Below are 26,069 nucleotides of genomic sequence, written 5' to 3'. Positions count from 1 at the left end.
TGAGAAGTGAGTGAAAGAAGGAATGAGAGAGTTTCAGCAACTATGGGGCTGTGCTCTAGCTGGGCAAGGCACCCAGACAGTTACATTAGAGTGTAATAAACAAGATGTCACATTTAGCAGGCAGCACTATGTGAATTTCAAGAAAAGGCATTAAATGAATAGTGTGGGGCTGTCAGAGGCCAGACGAGAAGGGGCCTTCTAGAAGTGGTTGCCCAAGTTAGATTCCAAGGGACATGTAGTTCACTTGAATCCTTACTCATATTCATGTATGCTGTATGAAGTGCCAGGTTTGAAAACAGGATATGCTGGAAATGCAAAACTATTAGGACTAATTATTGCACCTTACAGCTCCTGGAAGGGGTTAAAGTAGTACAAATGATTGTAATTTATTATCAAGGTTGAATGATATGTCTGGGAAGGGACATGAATGTTTGCTTACAGAAATACATGCCTTTCTTGATATACTGCATTCATTGAGCCAAATGCATAAACCTTCCTGTAGCCCCTTACGAAGTTTAGCTAATTTTAAACAAAATAGGAGTTTTTTTCTGCCTTGAAAAACTGTTTAATTCAATTTGCTTTTTTATAATAAGCATTGTACTATGTAATACTGCTCAGGTAAAGATGAGGACTGACTGACTCTTCTAAAGTATAAGTCTAATTGTGTGGCTCTCTTCTCAAAACTGTTTCAAGGTTTTGAAGTTTCTAGCCTGAATAACTGATCAGCATCCATCTTGGTTTACAGCATGGCTACTGTGGCTGCTGTACCAGGAGAGACACAGGTGAGAAGTTTGTGGGCTGTGTAGAGGTGAAGATGAGCAGGCCCCTCAAGAAGGGACATGAAGAAGTTCCCAATGGAAACTGTGAAAAGGAGAACAGACTGTACCCGGGGCACCAGCAGTGGGGAACAGAGGCTGAGGGCGGTGGCAGACAAGAAAGCTCCTGCAACTGCAGCTTAGTTGCTGCCTGTGAGATACACTGCTATGGCCTAGGTGGAAATCAATTCATTTACACAAGTAGTAGACATAATAGTAATTCTTGCCCAAATAAATTCTTTTCCATAGTGGGGAATCATACCATCTGATCTAAGCTAGTTCACTACATTTAAAAATAATTATTACCAGCACTTTGGGAGCCCGAGGCAAGTGGATCACGAGGTCAGGAGATCGAGACCATCCTAGCTAACATGGTGAAACCCCGTCTCTACAAAAAATACAAAAAATTAGCCAGGCGTGGTGGCATGGGCCTGTAGTCCCAGCTACTCAGGAGGCTGAGGCAGGAGAATCACTTGAACCTGGAAGGTAGAAGTTGCAGTGAGCCAAGATCATGCCACTGCACTCCAGCCTGGGTGATAGAGCGAGACTCAGTCTCAATAATAATAATAATAATAATAATTATTATTATTATTATTAATCTCTTAATTTAGATATAATCTGAACAATAGTTGGACATAAGGGGTAAAATTTCATTGAAGATCACACTGTATAAACAATGGTAAATCCTCCAGCATTAAAATCAAATTACACAATAAGAAAATGGTAAGTTGAAGATGGATAATTTCCCAATATTTTTGTTCTCAAACAGCAATTAAGGTTTGGGGAATATCCCTTTGCTGCTCTTTTCCAAGTTCTGTCCATTAGAGCTGCTCATTCTGTAACTGAGGCAGGATGACTCACTCTGAATTACACTAAGCAGTTCCAAAGTTATTTGCAGTCTGGGTCTCTTAACATCCTCACTCTGCTTTCATGTAAACACATTCTTGAAAAGCATTGGTGAATAAGTTAGCATTGAATGAAAGGAAAGGTAAGATGTGATGGTTTGGAAAATAACAAAAAGGGGCATTCACACTGAAGATTTCTTTTCATTTCAAATTTTAATGTGGTGCAATGGTGTGATCTCCACTCACTGCAACCTCTGCCTCTCAGGTTCAAGCAATTCTCCTGCCTCTGCCTCCCAAGAAGCTGACAGGTATGTGCCACCACATCCAGCTAATTTTTGTATTTTTAGTAGAGATAAGGTTTCACCGTGTTGGCCAGACTGGTCTCGAACTCCTGTCATCAGGTGATCCAGCAGAGTGGCCTCCCAAAGTGTTGGAATTACAGGTATGAGCCACTGTGCCTGGCTCTGAGCATGTTTTAAATGGCAGAAATACAAGCTGGCAAATGCTGCAGCCCAAGCTACAGCTTTTTAGTGCCTTGTCTTGGGAATAAATGACGCACGAGCTCTGAGACGCCAACTGACAGTTATCACTGCCTCATGGCTAAACTTGTAGCTTCAGGGAAATGGGTATCAAGAGGTACAAACAATGGTGAGCCACTAGATGCCATCTGCCATTTACAATCATGACTGACTTAATAGCTGGTGACTTCAATCCACTATGACTAAATGACGGTGCAGCAGAGTACCATCAATAAATTAATTCCTGAAACATGAAACATACTAGATTTTGGAGGAAGTCAGTTTACCTAGAGTAGAAATCAATACAGCTCTAATTAATAAATACTTTGGTTTATTCTGATTGACTATGCATCATGGTCCTGTTTTAAGAAAGAAAACCAAAAGGTATTTTTGGGTTAAAATGAAATTACTATTTGATGAAAAGGTTTAAAAAAAATGTTTAGAGATTTCACGTGCCATCTGGGAATAACAACTGCTTGCATAAGTTTAAAAACAATTTATTCTTTAGATGAAGTTAAGCTAGGATGATTAGAAATAAACGGACCCTCCAAGTACATGAACGATCAGACTGCTTTTTGGAGCCTGGCAATACACAAATGGTCAAGACTTCATTTATTAAATGCACTCACACCAACTGTGTTTGATTTGTACTACATTTTGGTCCAAACCCAAGATCAAAATCACTGATTTACAAAATCACTGCTTATTGTAAAATCAGTGAATAGACTTGGACTAGAAAATGTTTATGTATTGTAATGGTATGCGTTACGGGTTGAATTGTGTCTTTCAAAATTCATTCGGGTAAGCCCCAACCCCCAGTAGCTCAGACTGTATTCTACTGTAGCATTCTTCATTTGGAAGTAGGGTCTTGACAGATTTAATGAGTTAACGGGAGGTCATGCTGGAGTAGGCTGGGCCCCTCATCCAATAGGACTGGTGTCCTTACAAAAAGGGGCAATTTGGACACAGGCACAGGGAGAACATCACGTGAAGATGAAGGCAGAGATGGAGATGATGCTCTTACAAGCCAAGAAACACTGAAGATGGCCAGCAAACCACCAGAAGCTGGGAGAGAGGCATGGAACAGATTCTCCCTCACAGCCCCAGAAGGGATCAGTCTTGCTGACACCTTTATTTCAGATTTCCAGTCTCCAGCACTGTGAGACAATACATTTCTGTTGTCTCAACCACTAAGTCTGTGGCATTTTGCTAGAGCACCCTAGAAAACTTATACAATATGAAACACAGTCAATTGAAAACAGAAACAAAATATACCACCCTTGCTCTCTTTGAAGGAGTCTATCCAGCTTCAGAATGTATCTGACGGGAATAACTTCAGTAACCTAAACTGAGTCCATGACTTTTTTTTTTTCAAAATCTGGAGGAAGCACCAGACTAAGTATAGGAAGTACCAATTTCAGTGTTTATAGTTTGTAAAATGTATTATTATTCACACTGTATATTAGTAGAACCAGGAGACCAGAGTTTACAGTCCCTGAATTCCAAAAGATTTCCTAGAATCTAAGTTACAAGAGAAAAGGAAGAGACAGTGATAGGGATTAGACAGGGAGAGGTTTGGCCGGGCAGTACTGAGTAGGGGCTCGGGAGGGGACAAAAAGAACGGGCAAATTCACAGAATATATGGGAACCCTAGAACAAAAGCCTGATGTTGCTGGATGCTGAGCCAGCAGGTGGTAGGAGAGACTGAAGGGAGTGACAGAAATCAGTGGAAATCTTTAAAATGAAATAAAGCGCAGAAAACACAGAGCCTTCATAAAGCCCTTTTAGGTGCAATACCATAGGCTACATAGCAGAAAATGTACATTAGGAAATAGTTTAAGAAAATAGCTCAAAAAGAAATAGGTAAGATCTCCTCTGAAAGGAATGACAACATAGTCGGATATACATACAGTATTTGTGTCTATATATCTATTTTAAAATCTTAACATATGATATGAAGTAACCATAAATATCTGCAAATTAATGTGCTGTACAAGAGTACTAAAGTTGCCCAGATGGGACGGGAGAGATCAGAACTGGGGTATGTATTAAGCGAGACTCAACAGACTGAAGAGACAAGCTTACTTTTCTTAGTTTCGAAAATTTATTTACATACTGAAATTACCTATAGGCTGAAATTAAACTTGTGCTTAATTTTTAAACTATAGCAAATACAGTTTAATACAGTTTAAATAATTAAATACAGGTTGAATGTCACTTATGTGAAATGCTTGGGACCAGAAGTGTTTTGAATTTTTATTTTTTTAAAATTTTGGAATAGCTTCATTATACTTGTAATAAGCACTGTCTTTGAGTGGCATTTGGGTGTTCAACAAGTTTCAGACTTTGAAGCATTTTGGATTCAGGATTTTCAGATTTGGGATGCTCAAACTGTATTCATTTTTCTTAAACTACATTTAAATATTTAAGTACATCACAGTTTATTACAACGTAACCTTGAGTATGTCTGTGCATCCCTTGAGGTATTACCCCAATCTTCAACTAAGAAATCAGCAGGAATAGAAACACTGCACAAAAAATCTACTGTTAACAGAGAAGAGTGAACAAGGATGTACCCTGACTGCACAGTGACAGTCGGCATGAAAAATAGAGCTCGTCTCCATAAGGATTTTGAAATTTAAAAGACAAAAATAATACATAAACAGCAAAGTATGAATAAATAAAATTACTGTTCTCCAGATGAGTGTAATATCAAGCCTGAAAGTAAAATATGAAAGAGGAAGACTCAATTAACAGCAACAGAATGTGAGTCTTTTAGCAGTGGTCACTCTGCTTATAAGAAGTACTGTTATTAATAATATTAAATGTAATCCTTTCCAAAGGGGAAGAGTTGGTTTGTAATGTGAGTGCTTTTTAAGGTAATCATAACTATATAAAAAGCTAGACGTGAACCTTAGACTTCTTTTTATTTCTTTAAGACTGGTATGGAGTTAATGTTCCTGGAACTAGCCAGAGGGCTGGTAAAGTAGTAAGCTGTCTCCATGGTAACAGTCTGCTCTGCCATGCAGGGATCATTTCACATGTTCCTTGTAACCCAGAGCCCACATTGAGGGGAGAAGCAAGATCCCCATTTTGGATTTTCAGGGTCACCATTAATAATGAGTTTCAGTAGGACTGTATTTTTATAAGAATGCTGAATGGGGGGCATCTGTCATGAATTTGTCAAAATGACCTAAGCTTATTTTTTTTTCCACTTCTTTAGTCTGCCAGTGACCATCAGGTATGGGTTCTGATGGAAGCCTGGTGGTGATAAGGTCATCCACAGATCTCACTATGAGCCACAGCCGACGTGATTATCAAATTCTGAGGTGGAATCTGAGAGTGAGGGAGGAGCCAAAACCCCTCATGGGGCTGTGCTGCAAGGATGCCTGCCATCCAGCTGGGCTTTGGTGAGTACCAGCAGGACACCTGAGCGGTGACAAATGTCCCGGTGATGATGAGAATCTGCCTGTGCTTGGGTAAGGGAGAGGCTACCCAGAGGAACTGGAAACAAAGGCAGGAGAGCTAAGTAATCTGACACTGGGCATGCTCACATCCTGGAATGAGGGAGTCTTCGGTGAGCCTATTTCTTTAAGGGAAATGTTTTCATTCTGCTTTGCTTCGCTCATAATCTCACGTGGAGAGAAGAGCATGAAAATGCCCTCATGTTGTCTTACGGTGTTCACCTTCTGAAGAGGCATTAGCGTTTGGCCCACTGCAGGGACTGGTTAACTAAAGGACACGCTTTAGTAGAAGCACCCTTGGTAAGGAGAGCGAAGGCCTGGCTACACCTGCCATGCACTGCCTCATCTGGACCAAGGGGCTGTAAGGATTCCATGAGAAATCCAAGTAAATGCTTAAAAGGGGGTGAACTGCACAGCAAGCATCTCATATCTGTTAACTGCTGTATTTATTACTGTTAACGTTATTAGTATTGCTCATATTAAAAATTATAATTTACTTCTGGGTGTCGTAAGTTTATGGTTTTTGCTTTCTACAAAAAAACACCCAATAGAATCTGAGCTCAAAGGCCTTGTGGGAAAAATCCCAAGTCAATCTTTATAAATAATGAGATGAAACCACTGAGATGCTCAAAGGAATTCTCTGAAGGGTGTATAGATACCTTAGCCTTTATTTTGAGTAAACTACAGTGGACCCTTGAATAATGCCAGGGGTTAAAGACCCTGACTGTCCACCCCATGCAGTTGAAAAATCTAACTTTTAACTGCCCTAAAACTTTAACTACAAGTAGCCTCCTATTGATTGGAAGCCTTGCTGATAACATAAACAGTCAATTAACACAAATTTTGTATGTTATATGTATGATATGGTCTACTCTTACAATAAAGAAAGCCAGAGAAAATAAAATGTTATTAAGAAAATCCCAAGCTGGGCATGGTGGCTCACACCTGTAATCCCAGCACTTTGGGAGGCCAAGGCAGGTAGATTGCCTGAGCTCAGGAGTTCATGAACAGCCTAGGCAACACAGTGAAACACCATCTCTACTAAAAATACAAAAATTAGCCGGGTATGGTAGCATGCACCTGTAGTCCCAGCTACTTGGGAGGCTGATGCAGGAGAATTGCTTGAACCCGAGAGGTGGAGGTTGCAGTGAGCCGAGATTCTGCCACTGCACTTTAGCCAGGATGACAGAGCGAGATACTGTCTCCCCTCCTGCTTCTCAATAAAAAGAATATCCCAAAAAAGAGAAAATGTATTTAATATTCATTAAGTGGAAGTGGATCATCATAAAGGTCTTCATTCTTGCTGTCTTACTTTGAGTAGGCTACGGAAGAGGAAGAGGAGGAAGAGGAGGAAGAGGAAGAAGAGGAGAGGTTGGTCTTGTCTGAGAGGTGGCAGAGGCAGAAGAAAATATAAGCAGACCTGAGCAGTTAAAACCTGTGCTGTTCAAGAGCCAACTGCAGTTAATAGGATAGTCTGCTACTGAATCCTGCTAATATATGAGACGGACAGAGATCATACTACATATGTATAAAGGATAAAATTTTCTAGAACATGCCAAATGGCAAAAATATGTTTTCAAAGTAAGAAATAGTTTTGATGCCATTTTACTTTCATGAAATGCTTTCTTCTAAAACATGATCTCCTGATCAAAAATAACTAAGGGCTATGTGAGTTTTTACAATAAATAACTTTAATTCAGAAGTAAAACCTATCATCAGTGCCTCTGTACAATAGCTTTTTCTCCAAATCTCTGTATCCTATCATTATGAAGTTGGAGTGTTTACAGTGTTTCCCCAATGAATGTCTTTTCAAATTGCCATAATTATTTTGATCCTAATTTTAATCTGAATCCATTTATCACACCAAATCAAATAATCCCAAAGTAAAATGATGTCTGCCAATGGGGAAAAAGTGACAAGGGAGGGAAAAGACCCTTCGGTGTAGAAGGTCATGCCTGTGAGATCAGATTCTATTACATCTCAGGCACCCACAGGTAAATTAAACCACAAAACCAAGTTAGTGTGGATCTCAGACACCATGATTTAAGCACTACAGTGGAGGGAAAGCAGGAGTAAAACAGAAGCATCAAATATCTACATAAAGATCCCCAATTCAAACGACAAGGTTGATAGTGCCAATTTTCACAGAACTGCAGGAATTACAGCCTCGCCACTGATGACCTTCAAGCGAAGAAATACTTTATGATCCATATACACTAAAGTTCACCAATTTGCATGGCTGATGCAAAAACGTGCCTCCAACAGGCAGCATTAAGACCACAGGGTTGATGTGAAATAAAATCACTCATCTGTGAAGGTTTTTTACTTTAGCTTCTTCTGCCCTTTGTTGGACCATTTGATTGTCATCTTAAAACTTTAAAGCTTTATTGAAGAGTTTTTACCACTGCTAAAGGAATATTCATGGCACTAGTCTCTTATCCTGTCAAAAGCGGTATTTATATACATGAGAATATAAAACTGTTGTAACAAGGGAAAATGTCACAGATTTATAAGGGATCAAGCCTATAAGGCGGCAGGCTGGTGTGCATGTTTCACCCCGTGAGCCCTCTGATCAAAGAGCTAGGATTAAAAGTAGAGAAGTCTGTCCTTCATAGCTTTTGGACAAAATAACACTTGGTTTTGGAATGCAGTTAAACTCCTCCACTCTCTTTTCACTCTAAGGACGCTGCTGAACCCAGGATGAAGGCATAACTCTCAAGTGCTGCTCTGTTTCCTTTTAACTTCACAAACTCTAGGGTATGCCATCAATTGAAATCATAAACCTTTCCAAAGTTTGGGGAATGAGAAAAATATAATTTGGTTTGTTAAATAAGTATTCATATTCATAGCATCCCATAAAAAGCAGCATATATAATCCCTCTACTCAAATCTCTTCCAAGAATGAAGATAACACAATGTATTATAGAGAGAAAGAAACACATTTCATTGAATTCAGAATTCTGTCTAGAAATGCTATTTTACTGCAGGAGTTCTAAACTAGATATATGACTTGAAACATCATTTGGAACTGGGAATTCATCAAGTCAGTAAAATAACGAAAACATTTATGGAGAGACTGGGGAAGAGAGAAGACTCACTGAATATATGTATGAATGAAGTAAAATAAGATTCAATGGATGAACTAAAATTGTGATTGTCCTTTAAAATTAATTGTAGAATATTCATAATCCTAGGATACTACACTAGGTATAAAACAGATACATTTTTATAGCCTGTGCATTGCTTAAAACAAGTATCAAGATAAACTTTTTCTTTTAATTTCACTTTGGAAACATTTACTGGGTCCCTCTTATAAGCCAGTCAAGTGGGGTCTAGGGATCAGGTATTGAGTTGAGCTCCTAGGGAGTTTTACTTTTGGGGAAGCCTCCTGGCCTCACCCAACAGATACCATTTTGGAAAGTTACAAATTAATTTTGAAGTCAAATTATACTATTCCATTGATAGTTTACTCATATTTATAGTAATTCCATTGATTTTTAAATTGGGCACTGTCCCCTAAAGGTTAGAGTTTAGACTGTAATAAAAACTTTGAGGATCAGTAATCTTTAACGTATTTTGTAACTACAGAGCTTTATTTTAAAGTAAAGATAATGTGGAACATTGGAATGCAAAACAGATGAATGCAGAGGAGAGGAGAGCCCCAAATCTCCGCTAGAGGAGAGCCCCAAATCTCAATCCCCATCAGCCTTGAATCCCCTAATACTCCAGGGAATAGGGTTTGAGAATCACTGCTAGAGTTCAATTCATTCATTCTGCAAATGAGCCAATGAAGAGATGGCCCCAGAAAGAGGTCAAGTTTTGGAGTTGTGATAGCAAATGGGGCAGACGAGCTTGTATCCTGGCCTTTTCAGTTATGACCCATGTAGCTTTGAGAGGTCCCTTTCTCTGATGCTTCTGTTGCCTCATCTCTGAAGGTGATACAGCAATTTATGCCACCCCTCAAGGCCGCTGCAGTGAAAGTGCTTGTAAAATGTATAAGCCTATTCAAAAAGCAAATTGCTACAGCCACTGCTTTAACAGAAGCCTTAAATCAGAGAACTGGAAGCAAAGCCCAGCGACCTAAGTCACAGACAGATAGGTGACCTGTCCAGGGCTCCAGATAAGGTAGAAGGCGATGCACAGCCCTGGTTTCTTTGGCACCACTATATGATAAACAACCTGAGGAGGAACCCTTGGCTGGCATCTGTAGCAAATTCTTTTGTTCAGAGAAATCTTCAGAAAATCCAATGTGCTGAAAACACATGGCTTCTAAATAGTAGGAAAATATTTACCTCCAAAGTCTGTGAAGCACCTGGAACCTAAAGCACACTGGACACTTGGCAAGACTGTTCAGAGGGACATATCTGCAACCAGATGGTATGAGCTCAAATCTAGCCCCATGATCACATGCCATGTCTCATCAACTACCTGTTGTGAGAATGGAGATGATGCACTAATGGGCTGAAATGCACAGTGAATGTCAAGCAAAGTACCAGCTCTAGCATCTTCAATGTGTGCAATATCACGTAAGTTAGGCATGAGAGTACGGAGCTATTAGTCCATTAACCTCCCTTTGTCTTTACTGAGAAATATACCTCTACTGAAATGGACTCTGAAAGCATCACCATCCATCACTGACAAGTGAGGGTACTGGGAACTTTGCAAAGGTAGCAGTTTGTAAAGTATTTTATATAACACAGCAATACTGCCCAAATTTACAACAAAATTAGCACTCTATGTGGAATGTCTTAAGAAGTGCACAGTGCTCCTACTTTAAGCCAGTCAAGTGGGAACCAGGTATCTGGTATTGAGTTGAGGTCCTAAGGAATTTTACATCAGGGGAAACCTCTTGGCCTCGACAAACAGAAAGCATTTTGGAAAGTTACGAATTAACTTTTTAAGTTAAATCATACTTTCTCATTGATGTCTTACTCATGTTTATATTAATTCCACTGATTTTTAAATTGGGCACTGGCCCCTAAAGGCTACAGCTCCGTGTGCAAACGGCCAGTGCTCACGGACTGCAGCGGGGAATAAACCACCCCGCAAAAAGCAGAATTCAGCACACTTCATAATAGGGACATCTGTGGAGGGTTCAAAGCAGAGAAAATAGATATCTGGTGGAGAAGAAAGTGAACAGGATCTTAAAATGCTACATAAATCAATGTGCCAGGGGCATTCCAAAATTAATTCCGTATACCAGGGGTCCTCAAACTTTTTACACCGGGGGCCAGTTCACTGTCCCTCAGACCGTTGGGGGGCCGTCACATACTGTGCTCCTCTCACTGACCACCAATGAAAGAGGTGCCCCTTCCTGAAGTGCGGCGGGGGGGGGCCAGATAAATGGCCTCAGGGGGCCGCATGCAGCCCGCGGGCCGTAGTTTGGGGATGCCTGCCTTATACTCTCTAAAAATGAATGTGAAACTTTTTCAGGCACAAGTTCAACACAAACATCTCTCTGCCTCGTAGGCCAATGATCAGAATCTTAAATCTAGAAGTGTATCAGCTTTTTCTCGTTCGTTCGTTTGTTTGTTTGTTTGAGACAAAGTCTCATTCTGTCTCCCTGGCTGGAGTGCAGTGGTGAGATCTCGGCTCACTGCAACTTTCATCTTCCAGGTTCAAGCGATTCTCCTGCCTCGGTCTCCTGAGTGGCTGGGATTACAGGCACCTGCCACCACATCTGGTTATTTTTTGTATTTTCAGTAGAGATGTGGTTTTACTATGTTGGCCAGGCTGGTCTTGAACTCCTCACCTCAGGTGATCTTCCTGCCCAGCACTCTCAAAGTGCTGGGATTACAGGTGTGAGCCACCAAACCCTGCTAGAAGTGTCAGCTTTTCAGTTGATTAAAGGAAGGGGCCATGACTCCCCGACAAAAGTAACTTTTCCCCTTACCAATACAGCACCAAATGTTGAACTACAAATACAACTAGGAGAGTAAATGAAAATGAAGCCTGTTTTTTCTCCTGTTTTTGATGCCAACTGCCAGGTTCAGAGAGTGATGTGTCAATCCCTATTCTGACTGCCCCAGCAACCCTCGGTGTAGCTGTGCCCTCAGTGTAGCCACTCTAATACCCCCTTAAAACAGTGTCCTGAGAAAAGTCCTGGGAGGTGCAGGGTGCAAGCTACTCCTTGTACTATGCTTAGAATCCAGTGCTACTCTGTGGGGACATTTACCATCATTTTCTTCATAATGATCCATGAAATCCCTGCTGGCTCCTGACTGCTGTTTAGTGTTATAATCCTCTCTAGAGATATAATCCCCATAAATACGTAAAGAGTGAAGCTTCACAACCCATTTTGTCTGGGGCTGGAAAGTTTAAGGTATACATGATGGTAAGTTTTCCAGTAAAAAATCGTATTTAAAACATGGAGATTCAAGTCCACTGCTGGAAGGAAGGAAAACAGAGAGAATCTTATAGAACCACGTAAATTAGAAATGAAATTAAAATCGGAAAGTCTGACACTACTTATACGCCAACTGTCACTAGAATGATGCTTGAAAATATTATAGCTCATCTTCTCTTTAGCAAGGTGCACACCAACCATACGTTCAGCTGACTCCTTTTTTTTTTTCCTCCACTACATATAATTCAGCAAGGTCTTGGTCATGAGCACACTTCGGGACTCTGCTGACCTCAGGAAGGACAGCCCTATAACTTCTGAAGATACACAGAACAGACCACTAGTACAGTGAACTAGTTTGAACCAAAGAGTCGAATACACACAGTTCCGTGGTGGATTCTCTCATAGGCCATAGATTCGGGCCATCCAGGAATTAGCTTCTTCTACATACCCAGAGCTTCCCGTTCTGCCTAAAATGCATCATTTTCTTGGAATCTCCTCACATTTTTTCACTTCCAACTTCAGCACTACTAGTTACCATTCTTAGAACGATTTTTCAAATATAGAGTTTTTATCACTTTACAAGAATGAGAATGTCAGCGTCTCAAGATGGGAAAGGTTCTTAACCCCCATTTCACCCCTGGGCAAACTAGACACTGGATAATTTTTAGTGGAACAGTGAATGATGAATGAATTAACATAGGGAGCATGAAGCCCGGGGGAGGTGTGGATGGCGGGAGTGGCCTCATTCTGTATTTTTCATTGGCCCTGGAGTGTGGGCTTTTAGGGTGCCAGTTCCCTAAAACAGCGGTAATAACACAATTAGTGAACTTGGAGACAATCACAAATCACTGAATCTCTGAATGTGGAATCTATGAGTCCACAGGGAACAATCAATTTGAGAAAAAATATGAACAAATCAACTATGAAATCTGAATTCTAGAAACGAAACCATATTTTAAATGCAGTTGAGGAGACTAAATTAAAGGAGCCTTTGGATAAAGCTAATTATGCCTTGATTATTCCTTACCTTGACTAGTTTGAAGTTTAACCCAAGTTCTTATAATTCTGCACCACAACATTCAAGTACAACTAACCAAAAATAACCCAATTTCTTGTTTCTTTTCCTTTTTTTTTTTTTTTTCGCTTCTGACTTCGTTTTTTCCTTTCTTTCTCCAGCAACAGACTGTGTCTTCCTCTTTCAGTGAAAGAATGCTTCAGGCCATGCTAAGCTCCTATGCTGCTGTGTCTTATATCTGAAGATGCTGCTGTCAGAGCTTGTGAGAGGCAGTGACCAAAAAGACAGATGAGCAATGTACAGTGACTTTCCTTCAATGCATAAAAATCCTTCAGTCTATTAAATTCCAAAAACATCTCCTTTAATTTTCTTTTCTTTTTCTTTTTTTTTTTTTTTTGAGACAGGGTCTTGCTCTGTCACTCAGACTGGAGCACAGTGGCATGATCATAGCTCACTGCAGCAGCCACAAACTCCTAGGCTCAAGTGATCCTCTCACTTCAGCCTCCCAAGTGGCTAGGACCACAGGTGCGGGCCACCATGCTCATAAAAACTAAATGGGAGGTGGGGGTCTCACATCTACCAGTAGTAAGTATGTTGTCCAGGCTGATCTCGACCTCCTGGGCTCAACTTATCCTCCCACCTCACTCCCGAAGCACAGGAATTGCAATTACATGTACAAGCCACTGTGCCCAGCCCCACAAACAATTCTTTATCCTTTGTAGTTTGCTAGATTCTGTGCTCTGTTCTACAGATTCAGAGTTAAAATGTAATTCTTACCCCCATCTTGCTTATAGTCTATTAGAGAGAGGCAGAAAAATTTTACTGTAACTTAAATCAGATTTTCACAAGTGCCTTTAATGTACTCATAGACTAAAACACATACATGACTATGTGCTCACGATCACAAGGAACTGTGAAGACACAGAACGTAAATAATGAATAAATGGCGATTTAAGGATAAGAAGCCCACATGGGAGGGAGAATGTGAAGTAGGTCTTGGCAGTTGAGACTGAGCTCCTCCTCTTTCCTGTTATCAGTGGGGCCACGTTGCCTTCTAGAGGAGATGCAGTTATTTTCCCCTAGATGGTTTGTCTCTACATGCCCATTAAGACATCACTTTACTATGGACAGTTAACTGACAATAGCTTTCCACTCTGTGTTGTTGATGAAAATTTTTTTTTCACAAAGGCTTCCCGGGTGAGAAAATCACTTCATTCCTCTTCAGGAAGCAAATTGGTCCACTGAATGGCGCTGACGCTGCAAAGCCATGTACAGTCTCCTCTAGGATTTCAACACATCCCATGCGCTCGCAGCTCCCTTTCTAGGTAAAGGGGGAAGTAGTGTAGATTCTTTAGTGTGTTCTGATAGCCACTGTCACTTCTTTGTACTTCGTTTGAGTCTTTACATTTCCTCCTGCTACATTTTAAAGCATTTTTATAGTGTGTAGTTCAGCCTAATAAAGCATTGTTACAGCAAAGAGAAAAAAAAGTTGGGAGGGCAAGGCTTGTTTATTCCACGCCTCAAGCATCTGAGAGCCTAGGTTCTTGGATGAAGGCAAAATTTAAAAAAAAATGATCATACAGTTTAAGAGGTAACACATAAACCCTCAGAGACAGCAAAGAATAATTCCAAGACTACTTATAAATAAATGTACATGGTATACATTAAATTGTGAAGAAATTAGTTGCATGAATTATGAATTTGTTGAATGAATAAATGGCAAAAAATCTTAGACTCTGCTAAAAAAAAACTTTTTTTCTTTTAAAGGAAAAAGTAACTTTTGAAACAGGCATTAAAGGAACTCTGGGACTTTAAGAGAGTGGAATTGATCAGGGATTTTGGGCAAGAGGCAGCCCACAAGCTCTGAGGGGCCAGGTATATAGAGAATATGAGTAGAATAACAGACACTGACTCTGAGTAAATAGAAGAGTTCCGATGAGAGGTGGCTTTGGAATTTAAACTGGCAAACAGATAACTGGTAGAAACAAAGTTCCAGAGCAGGGAAGTAACGGGATGAAAATAGTGTTTGTAAAATAATTTTTTGGCTGGGCGTAGTGGCTCACACCTATAATCCCAACAATTTGGGAGGCTGAAGAAAGTGGATCAGTTGAGGTTAGGAGTTCGAGACCAGCCTGGCTAATATGGTGAAAACTCATCTTTACCAAAAATATAAAAATTAGCTGGGCGTGGTAGCACACATCTATAATCCTAGCTACTAGGGAGGATGAGGCAGGAGAATGGCTTGAAACTGGGAGGCAGAGGTTGCTGTAAGCCAAGACTGCGCCACTGTACTCCAGCCCGGGCAACAGAGCCTGGGCAACAGAGCCAGACTCTGTCCCAAAAAAATAAAAATAAAAACTTTTTGCCTCCTACATGGACTGGCACGGGAGCAGAAACTAGAGGCAGGAGACCAGCATATGGCTAAGTCAGTAATGGGGTTGTGTGGTGATGAAGAGGGGCTGTGCTGAGGCATGAGCCCTCGAGTAGGAGTCAGCAGGTCATGATACCTGAACAGGCAGGTGTGGTAAGGGAGTCACTTGGGCGGCTTCTTCACAAAGGAAGGGTCTCCACTGACTGTCATGGTGAGTGAAAGCTGTCTCTTTTTGACCAAGGGTGATGTGGAGCCTGTTTTTAAATGTATCATAGAGAACTAGACCCATAGGGCTCAAGTAAAGGTAAAACATACACATTTCAGGATGATGAGGGGCCAGTGCTCTGTGAAGCTCTGCCTACAGACGATGCGAGGAGAGGGCAGCATTGTTCCCCTGGTGAATAGGAGGAGTTTCCCAAAGAAATGCAGGTTAGAAATCTATTCAGGACTTTGGTTGCATTTTTTAAACCAGAATTAAATATTTAGCATTCTTTTATCCAATGCTACGGAAGAGAGAGACCAGGGTGGAGTGCATACTCCAGTGCTCACTAAACACAGGGTCCTGGCAAGCATCACATTTCTCTGAATTTCTGAGTAGTCAAAACGCATGAATGCTCCCTCCATCCACACTTAGAGATGGTAGCACGTGATTTACAGGTTGAAAATAAAGTGAGAAGGCTAGTTTTCTCCTGGTACAACTACAATTGCTGTTTAAATCTCCTGTCTTTCACCTGTGTCCGCTTAACAATCTCTTTCCCTCTTTATACGACCTTTTCTGTCTCTTCCCTACTCTAATTGATTGAAGATTCTCATGGTTTCTATAGATCGTTCTAATATTTCACCAGACATTTATGTTTCCTTGTAACCTTTCAGTTCTACGTTCCTCATTGTCCAGCTTCCCTCAACCAACTTTCCTGTTGCATGTATGACTCTCATATTGTAAAGAAATGAACTGGTGTGCAAGGTCTGCTTAGGGGTTTGATAGAAGAACCTTGGGTAGACTTGGGCTTTATACCCAGTGTGTGTCTAACCACATGGTTGCCCTTTGGTCTGGTTTAGCCTCTGATTCTCATATTACACATATCCCATATCTACATATTGAAGATTCTATAATATCTACATATTGAAGATTCTAATGCTTCTCTGAAGGGCGAGGGCAGACTGCATAAACACCTCCAGCACAGAGCCACAGGGCAGTCCTTCCACAGTCCATGGGCATAACTGCGGCCCATCCTTCCTATTGATTGTTGCAAGAAAACCAGTGACTACCTTTACAATTACATAACTTCTATTATAACAGCCATTAATAAACAACTATGCGGGTAGTAATACAGAATTTCTCTTTCATTTGACTTAAAATATTTATATACTTCAAATTACTTTTTTTTTTTTTTTTTAAAGATAGGGTCCTAGCTCTGTCACTTAGGCTGGAGTGTAGTGGCAGGATCATAGCTCACAGCAGCCTCAAACTCCTGGCATTAGGCAATCCTGCCACCTCAGCCTCCTATGCAGCTGGAACTACAGGCACATGCCACAATAGCTGGCTAGTCGTTTACATTTGATCTTAGCCAAAAGCCCAAGAAGTGATAATACCTGGCTAATTAAAAAAAAAAATTGTAGGGACAGGGTTTCACTATGTTGTTCAGGCTGGTCTTGACCTCTTGGTCTTAAGCGATCTTCCCAACTCAGCCTCCTAAAGTGTTAGGATTACAAGCCTAAGCCACCAACACCCTGCTGTAATTTGACAATTTAAATTGCAATCAATAGTTTTTTGAACTTCATAATAAATGCATGTTAAATCCTCAAAAATAGAATTATACTTTCTTTCTGAGTATGAGGGAGACAATCCCTACCTATATCAATCCTTACAGAAGCATATACAATTTTTGTGAATAAGGAAAATAAAACATCTAAAATCCCTGCTACTTTCCCCAGAGAATGCCCTTTCCTCTTCCTCTTTTTAAAAAAGCAGCGAGCAAGCCTGGCTCCCAGCACAGCGGGTCTCACTGCCTTGCCAGCTCTCCTGGTTCCTGAGGAGACCTTGCTCAAGGTCAGCTGAGATGGCCTCAGAGGAGCCACACCTGACTGTACTCCTGGAATCTGGGCTCTGAGTCATTCTCTTGGCAAACTACTGATCTGGGGAGAGGCAAAAGTCAGGGGTGCTGGCATGAGAGGATGATATGAGTCACGGACGAGGTACAAACCTCTCATTCTGGAGGACCAGCTTTAGGAAACGCCGAGTTAGAAAAAAAGGTGTCGGAAAAACCAACCTGAACTTTCAGTCAGGCCCATTTAACATACGAAATAAATGTGCGAGGGTTGTTTTTACTCCGATCAATTTCTCAAGCATCTAGCACGCACCATGTTAAAAAGGCAAAAATCTGGAGAGAAGTTCTGAAAAACGAAACTTTCAAGGAGAAACTGACTTTATCAATTACATAAGTTTGAATAAGATAACAAAGAACTAAAAACAAAGGAAGCCTTCAAGCTTATTTCCTGAAATTGTAATTACATGTGTAATGCACAGAAATTGGTGTTTGTGTATTCCTTTAAAAATGACTTACATATATACATTATTCAGGATGTTTCATGCTCTATGATTAAAAAAAAGAAAAAAACTCAAAAAAGTTTGACCAAAAGAACATTACAATATCATTTTATTTCATGACTTCAGTTGCCTTTTAGTTTCCTTAAACAAGGAGCCACATTTAAAAAGACCAGTGTGTGCTCTAAAAACAAAATAATCTAGTTATCTTAAACTCATATATTGACAGTAGTGAAAATTTAATGGCGATAATAATGCATATGTATTCATAAGGTTGCTTAACTGTAATTTAAGAACCTAAGAAAGAAAAATGTTTTAATGAACCTTAAATGCAATAATAACCTGAAAGTTATATTTGGATATGGATAAGAAACAAATTATCCTTTTCACAACATTCTTAAAGCACTTTAAAAAATGTTTCAATCTATTTATGGGAAAGCTGATAAAAAGTCAAAGTAACTTATACACATTGACTTAAGGTTATTTAAGAATTAGGTATTGGGGCTAGGATTTATGCCTGCAACCCAGGTGACACTGTGTTGGTGAGTCACCTGGCTGAGTTCTTTCTAACCTTCCTTGCCTAGGTAAATAATAGTATTGGTAGAGCTCAAGCCAATTACTTTATGTCTGTGAAAGTAACTGACTGTCTTCTCTGGATGGTTTACGCTGATGGGGAGAGGGGTCTGCCCCTTCTTGCATGCCTAGGCTACATCAGGCATCAACACTGCTCTGTCTTGTTACCTCCCCTATACCCCCACTGCCTAGCTGCTCTTCTTACTTGGCATATGAGAAACTGAGGCTCACAGAAGTAAAGCAAACCATCCCAGTCCCTCCAAATGGATGACTAAGCAGGCGAGCTGAGATGATGGCCAGGCCTACTCTGCAGTTCTTCCCCAGCCACGAGCACTGCAAACTCAACTGCCATTAGCAACCCTCCCGGTGAGCAGAACGTCTTGCAGCCATGTATGAAAGAGGCGGGGTGTTGGGATCACAAGAAGGACCACCATGTCCTGCTTTGCTCTGACTTCCCAGTTCTAGCACTGAAAGTCCCATGTCCCAGGAAACCCCTCAGTCATGGGCAAACCAGGATGGCTGAGTTCCTTAGAATGGTGCAGAATGAAAAACACGGGCCTACTGGAAGGCATTCCCTCCTAAGTCCACTGCACTTGGGTGCAGTCCTACAACCTCAGCTCCACAAGTGCTGGTGATGGCAGATGCAAAGTTGCTTCCAGCCAACAGGAGCCCAGGATTTCGTATTAGAGCTTCTTATAGCTGAGATAAGACGATAAGTAAGATGGCGATAAGAGTGAGAGACTTTAGGGTACAGCACTGAGGGGTATTATTGGCTTTCTCTTTAATTCCTATTTCTACAGATTGCAGAGTTCTGCCTGGCACAGGCTGATTCTTATCTGTCGGCCTAAGTTTGATTCAAAGGTTCTAGAAGAGCGATCACATCACCTAACAATATCCTGCATAATGCAATAATAATAAACTACAAAGTATGGCTTACTATATAAGCAAGCGTACTTTACAAATGGATGCTAGGAAGGAAGCTGGAGGAAGGCTGTCAATCAAATCCAAGCATGGGGCCACTCAGAATGTGGAAACGGAGGCTGAGGCTTTGTTCTCCCAAGGGTTGCTCTTTACACTCCTAAACTCACTGTGGACATGAGGTAACTGGAGACTGTCTTTATTTTCCTAAACATTTCTAACCTCCGCATTTGGTGGTATTAAGCTCTCAGTCCCTCCATATAAGAGGGAACCATCTGTCCTTCGACCACCGTTCTCTGCTTCCTCAGCTCCTTCCTGGAAGATAGTCTGGCTGTAGGAAGAGACCTGGAAAAAATGTTTCCAGACTCTCCATCAGCTGTGGGGACCAGAAAGGAGTCCTGGGAGTGGTGTGAACGCAGAGAAAAGCACCCTGCCATTCCCAGGTCTGTTGGCTAGCCATTCTCCAAAGATGCTCCACCCACTCAGTCTCAGTTCCTGGACTGGAATTCAAGTTCTTCTCTTTCAACCCTGCCTCTATTAAGGGGCCAGCTTGTAAAGATCTCTCCTAGTCACCCACTCCCAGTGCCTTTGCTGCTAACCCTGCACCACCATCTCATTCCCCAAGCACAGACAGTGAACTTCTGGCCAGGCCAGGTGGCTCATGCCTGTAAGTTCAACACTTTGCAAGGGCGAGGTGGGAGGACTGCTTGAGGCCAGGAGTTAATACCAGCCTAGGCAACATAGCGAGACCCCATCTCTACGGAAAAAATTTAAAAACTCAGCCGGGCATGGTGGTGCACACTCATGGCCTTACTCAGGAGGCTGAGGAAACAGGACCACTTGACCCCAGGAGTTCGAGGCTGCAATGAGCAAGGATCACACCACTGCCCTCCAGTCAGAGCAATAGAGCAAAAACTCCATTTCTGAAAAAATAAAAAAAAATTGTTAAAACACAGAGGACTTAAAAATTCCTGGGAGACTACCCAATAAATAGCAAACAGCATTTAACAAACTAACAACTAGCAGATATGTAGAAGGTGTATCATGAAACCCCCTGGAAAGGCAAATGGCCATCACTGATACTTTGGTCCTGGCAAGGACCTCAAAGGTGGGACTTTCTTTTTTTTTTTGCCCAACAGCAAAATATCTGAAACCTCAGCTTCTTTGTCTTAGTGCAATAATGACACAGGTTTTCATAGAGAATCAATACTTTCTTCTCAGAATGGATCAAAGCAAAGCAATATGCTTACCTGAAAGGGGAATGAGTATTTTATGGATGGTAGGCTGAGGTCACAGGAACGCTGTCCTTCCTTAAAATGCTCTCTGCAGCAGGAAATTGCTAAAATCAAAGGAAGAAAAGACTGCTATTGCTTTTTAATTTGATAAAAATAGGCAGGCTATTAAATACATTTAGCTATAACCAATGGTAATTCTCTTAAAAATTAGTCAATACAGGCTGGGTGCTGTGCTTCACACCTGTAATCCCAGCATTTTGAGAGGCTGAGGCAGGCAGATCACTTGAGGCCAAGAGCTGGAGACCAGTCTGCCCAACATGGTGAAAACCTGCCTCTACAAAAAGACTCCCAAGAAACAACCATTAGTTAAACGTGGTGGGGCTGCTCAAGAGGCTGAGGCACAAGAATCGCTTTAACTTGGGAGGTGGAGATTTCAGTGAGCTATCATGCCACTGCACTCCAGCCTGGGTGACAGAGAGAGACTCTGTCTCAAAAATAATAAAAACAGGCTGGACACAGTGGCTCACACCAATCTCAGCACTTTGGGAGGCTGAGGCGGGCAGATCACAAGGTCAGGAGTTGGAGACCAGCCTGACCAACATGGTGAAAACCTGTCTCTACTAAACAAAAACACAAAAGTTAGCCAGATGTGGTGGCTCACCCTGTAATCCCAGCTACTCAGGAGGCTGAGGCAGGAGAATTGCTTGAACCCAGGGGATGGAGGTTGCAGTGGGCCGAGATTGCACCCCTGTACTCTAGCCTGGGTGACAGGGCCAGACTTGGTCTCAAATAAATAAATAAATGAAAATTGGTCAAAATATTTTTTTAAAAGACAGTAAACATGGTAGTACACCAATATGTATTATTTTTTACAACTTCATTTGGAAACTGTTTTGTTCACTGCAACTACTGTTTCTTTTTTAAAGGAGACATTTTTCCATAGATAGCAATTACGCTCTAACATCAAGTTGTGATGAGTCGCATAAATAACGCTTTACATGACATCACATCTTATTTCCAGGACTGTGAAAGAGTGTTACAGTTTCAAGGGGCCTCAGTGCCCTTGGTACACACTCCCCATCTGCAGAACCGGAAACAGAGGCCCACTCAAGGTGAGGGGCACCGTAGCACCACTCAGCTGGCTGGGGCAGAGCTCGTGATTGCCACAGGAGCACTCTTCATCTGCACTCTAGCACCCCATGCCAGGAATCATTAATTCTCTTATTCATTCAACAGGTACTGACTGAACACTTTCTATGGACCAAGTACTGTTCAAGGCTCTGGAGGTTAAGACGAAAAGTCTCTCACCTCATGGAGTTCACATTCCACAAAGGGGAAACTAAAGAAATAAACAAATACAGTAAATACGATCTCAGAATATCCCACCGAGGTGGCTCCGTTAGAGCGAAATCCTGCAGGCAGTGGGGGAACAAGCCATGGGCTTTCTGGGGAAGCACATTCCAGGCAGTTGCAGGAGCAGCAGCACCACTCTCTTTGCTGTTCAAGGGGCACAGGAGGTCAGTGTGGCTGTGAGTGTAGGGGATTGGTGGACACTGGGTGGCAAAGGATGGGCCCACCAACGAAGAGCAGGTGACATGGACAGGCAAGCTGATGAAGGTCAGAGCATTGGAGAATAGCTACTTAAAGGAGGGTAGCAAAGGAGACGGGAAAAAACAAACCAGAGACAAAAGTGCAATGGAGAACTGCTTCCTGTCCCGGAGGTCTGCTGCTGGGTCAGAGAGCTGCTCTAAGGGGCTACCGTTCAACTCAGGCAGTGGGGTGGGGTACGGAGGGCAGGAAAAGTAAAGGCTGTCCATTTTACAGGGTTCGAAAAAGTAAGTGTGGAAGCCAGACTAGGGTAACACATGACAGAAGTAGGAGGATTTCCTGACTGCAGGATCTGTAAAAGTAGAAATGCAAGATCTGTTTCCACGTAGAGATTTGACTCGTGGTAAGATCTAGTGCAATTAGGTCACCTCTAAAGTGGACTTTGCCTACAAATTTGGCAAGATTTAAATTGAAATCCAATTACATGTATTGGAAAAGCAGATGGCTTCAAGGTGAAATTCAACTGTTATAATCCAGTCTCAAATTTTACAAGCTTGGCTTTAATGAGCACATAGAAGATAAATGACTTTCAGGAGTCCATGGGCAGCCAAGAGCAAATGACAATTCCTGCCAATGCAAACAATTCCAAAAGTAATCACTAAATTACTTCGAGTATAATAGCAATCAAAGTGTTTGGTGATTCATCTAAGATGCATTTCTAAATCCTGGGAGAAAACTTCCAATTCCCATGTGATGTAAATCTATTAAAACATATTTCCATGCACCAACCTAGTGTGTATTCTGAGATGAGTTAGCAGGGAGAAGAGAAATGATACTTTGCATGTATTAAAGTCAGTACAAAATATGAAAACAGAATATGAAGCCATGCCAGCTCCAACTTATTGTTGAGTTGTGGATGTGATGATGTCAAGATGGGCAGGAAATAGTAAGTTCGGGATTGGGCACCATCTCTCTTTTCCTGAGAAAGGCCTCCCTGGCACCCCTCACCCCCTTTTTAAAAAAACTGGTTGCCTCTCCTTGGTATCACCAAGCTATGTCTCTCTGTCTGCCTCTTGTACCCCTATAATTATTAATTTAGCGGCCTTTCTTTCTCAGTAGTCACTTCTTACAGGAAGGGACTATGCCTTCTATTTTCTCTCCATTAAGCTTAGCACAGAGCCTAACACATGGTGACTGGCCATGATCATAGAATACTACAATGAAAAATAACCACACTTAGATGAGAGGCCCACTATCCCTTTACATATTTTTTTCCAATCCAGGCAACTTTAACAGATCAACCCTGAAATATTTGTCAATTGCTAATGACAAATCTCTTTCAGGTTTTTGGATTATCACAGACGCCAAGTGACTAGCCACAAATCCACCTACAGATATTACCATGGAAACTCTTACATGCAATATCATGCACTACTTATTTCTCTTTCTGCTTCACAAATATTTTCCAGACCTTGTTCAGCCCAGTTACTTTGCAGCACATCATTATTTTTCATGGAATGACTTCAGTTTTTAAACTGGTGATCACTTTTCCTGTTGAGACCTCAGCAGAAGTTAGAAAGTATCCCTTATAGCAGATAATGTTTTAAATTTAAAATATGTTATTTATGTTTATGCTGGTAGATGTATTGTCGACTGGTCAGAAATGTCATTCTCCCATCAGTAAAGAGTTATGGAATTTTAAGGAGGAAAAAGAACAACATTTTAAAGTGTCCATAAAGTTTGTTTTTATTTTCTTGTCATAGAAATATGTAGAGTCTCCTTAATGTAGTTTTTTAAAAAGTTAAGATGTGATACATCCAAAGATAAAAGCACATATTTTGGCTACTTTGCAAAAACATAAATAACAGTTATTTAATCCTGTTATAAAAAAACCCCTTCGATTTATCGTAAAAGTCCCTTTGGGATATCATAATATTGGTGCATTATGCAGTACACAGATACATTCATATTTAAATTTTTTAAAAAGTTCCTCCTCCACACAGAAAGTCTTTAAGACCCAGCGCTAGAAATTTGGCATCGCTTAGAACTACTTCCTACATCCTTCCATGACACATACCTCAACAGGGCACTTCTGCCCAAAAGGAACTCTAGCCACTGTTTATGTGTGTCCAAGGCTTTGACAGCAGAGGAAACCTTAGAAATTATCTAAGACTAGGACAATTTGGGGAGCATTTCAGGAGATAGACAGACACAGAGAGAGAGATTGATCTGCATCAATTTATCCTTCCCAAAACGAGTGTCCAAGCCTAACTGTTGAGTTGCAGAAAGGTTTTTGTGCACATCCACATAGAAGAGCACAGCAGGTAGAGAGAGGGAGGGAAACAGGAGAGAAGTCTGGACTTCTGGAAAGAGCAAAACCACTCTCACTGAAACTGCGCTCTCCACCCGTCTGCAATGGGAACAGGCGTGGTTTGTACCAAGGAAGTGGAATGTGAAATAGAACGACTGCTCCCAGGTTCATTTCACAGCACAAGGTGTCTAAAATGCCTGAGAATGCTGCCAGCTGGTTCAAGTCACCAAGACACTGTATTACAAACAACTATCAAACTTTCTTATCATAGAAGACACTCTATTACAATTCATGGCAAACTTTCATAATATTCCTTTTTTTTCTTTAAAAAATGTTATTTGGATGCAATTTGCATTGGATGATTTACTACCTGCCAGGATGGACCTGGGTGGGAATGTGGGGTGGGGAAGAAGGCATGGTTGGTAAGTACTCTGAAGTTTCCTCTGTCAAAGAATACACTGAACCCTGTTAACCAGAATATATTTTAGATCATGACAGGTATTTGAACAAATCATTAACATGGCAACATTTGGCTTTTCAGGAGCACAGAAATAATTCCTGATGGTTTTCAAAGATCAGCAAGGCTCTGGTGACAGCAGACGCATGGTGGCTGGCAGCCAGGAGTGTGACCGGTGACTCAATACACAAGTTTCTGTGGACTCCACAGTCTGGTATGGGAAGGACATCAATTTTTAAGTTTGAGGAATACATAAAAACAAAGGTATTTTTGGTATAAATAGGACACTGTGGAGAAGGTACACTGAGAAGGAAACACTCATGCTGCATCTGTTTGGGATATTTGAACCTCAGCTTTGCCCATTTAAATATTTCTCTTTTAGAATGTATCATTTTTTTTTTAAATCACAGTTTAAGATTATCAATTTTCAGGCAAAAATTAATAGAAATAAAAATGTTGCCAAACAGTAGTCAAAGTAAGCGGTAGAACCCCACCTTTCTGTGACTTCATTTCAACTCCTAAGGCAATATCCCTGCTAAACAAAGCCAAGAGACAGAAATTCCTCTTTCAAACACAGCTGAATATACACTTTAAATATCTCTGGCAGAACAGAATATATTAAACTTCTATGTATTTAAAAGGCTTAATAAAAACTACAAAAGGTGAGACAAAGAAAACCATCCAAAATGAAGGCTGCACACATCTTGGAAGAAACAATAGCACATTACTTCTGCTAAGGCACAGCTTCAACATCAGGAGAGTCACTGCCCTGTCCTAATTAGAGTGTGTTTCACTAAATTCTTCCCGATCACTCAATATTCAGGACAGTCTGGACTGAATGCAAACAAAGTCGACTGGGTCCTGAAACGTACCTACAAAGACACCTAAATTGATGCAACATCGGGCTTTCCAAAACAGAAGCGAGCCTGTAAGCATCACTCCCAAGTATACACATGCACTCTTGAATCCAGGCAAAACCATTATTCCTTGGTTGAATACTGTAAACAGGGTAGCTGTTTGCCAGGCAAGCCTGCGGGAGAATGTATTTTCCCATGGAATGCAGGAGTACCCATGGTATTAACAAAGCAAGATCAGATTAAACAGATGA

The 26,069-nt window shown here is 41.1% G+C and overlaps 1 protein-coding gene across 12 annotated transcripts in view; it reads right to left on the bottom strand.

The window, feature by feature from the left end:
* Positions 1–26,069, bottom strand: part of FAM110B (family with sequence similarity 110 member B) — a 156,165-nt gene that overhangs the window by 45,154 nt on the left and 84,942 nt on the right. For 10 of the 12 annotated variants that reach the window (XM_074386664.1, XM_074386665.1, XM_039464808.2 and 7 more), the window contains one exon: positions 20,661–20,749. The exons of 1 other annotated variant lie outside the window; for it this stretch is intronic. The gene's annotated coding sequence lies outside the window, so the exon portion shown is untranslated. One more of the 12 variants, XM_074386670.1, reaches the window with a different exon arrangement.

Source organism: Saimiri boliviensis, chromosome 15 (genome assembly GCF_048565385.1).
Source record: "Saimiri boliviensis isolate mSaiBol1 chromosome 15, mSaiBol1.pri, whole genome shotgun sequence".
NCBI lineage: Eukaryota > Metazoa > Chordata > Mammalia > Primates > Cebidae > Saimiri > Saimiri boliviensis.
Note: the sequence above shows the minus strand (reverse complement) of the source record. Positions and strands in the feature narration are given on the sequence as shown.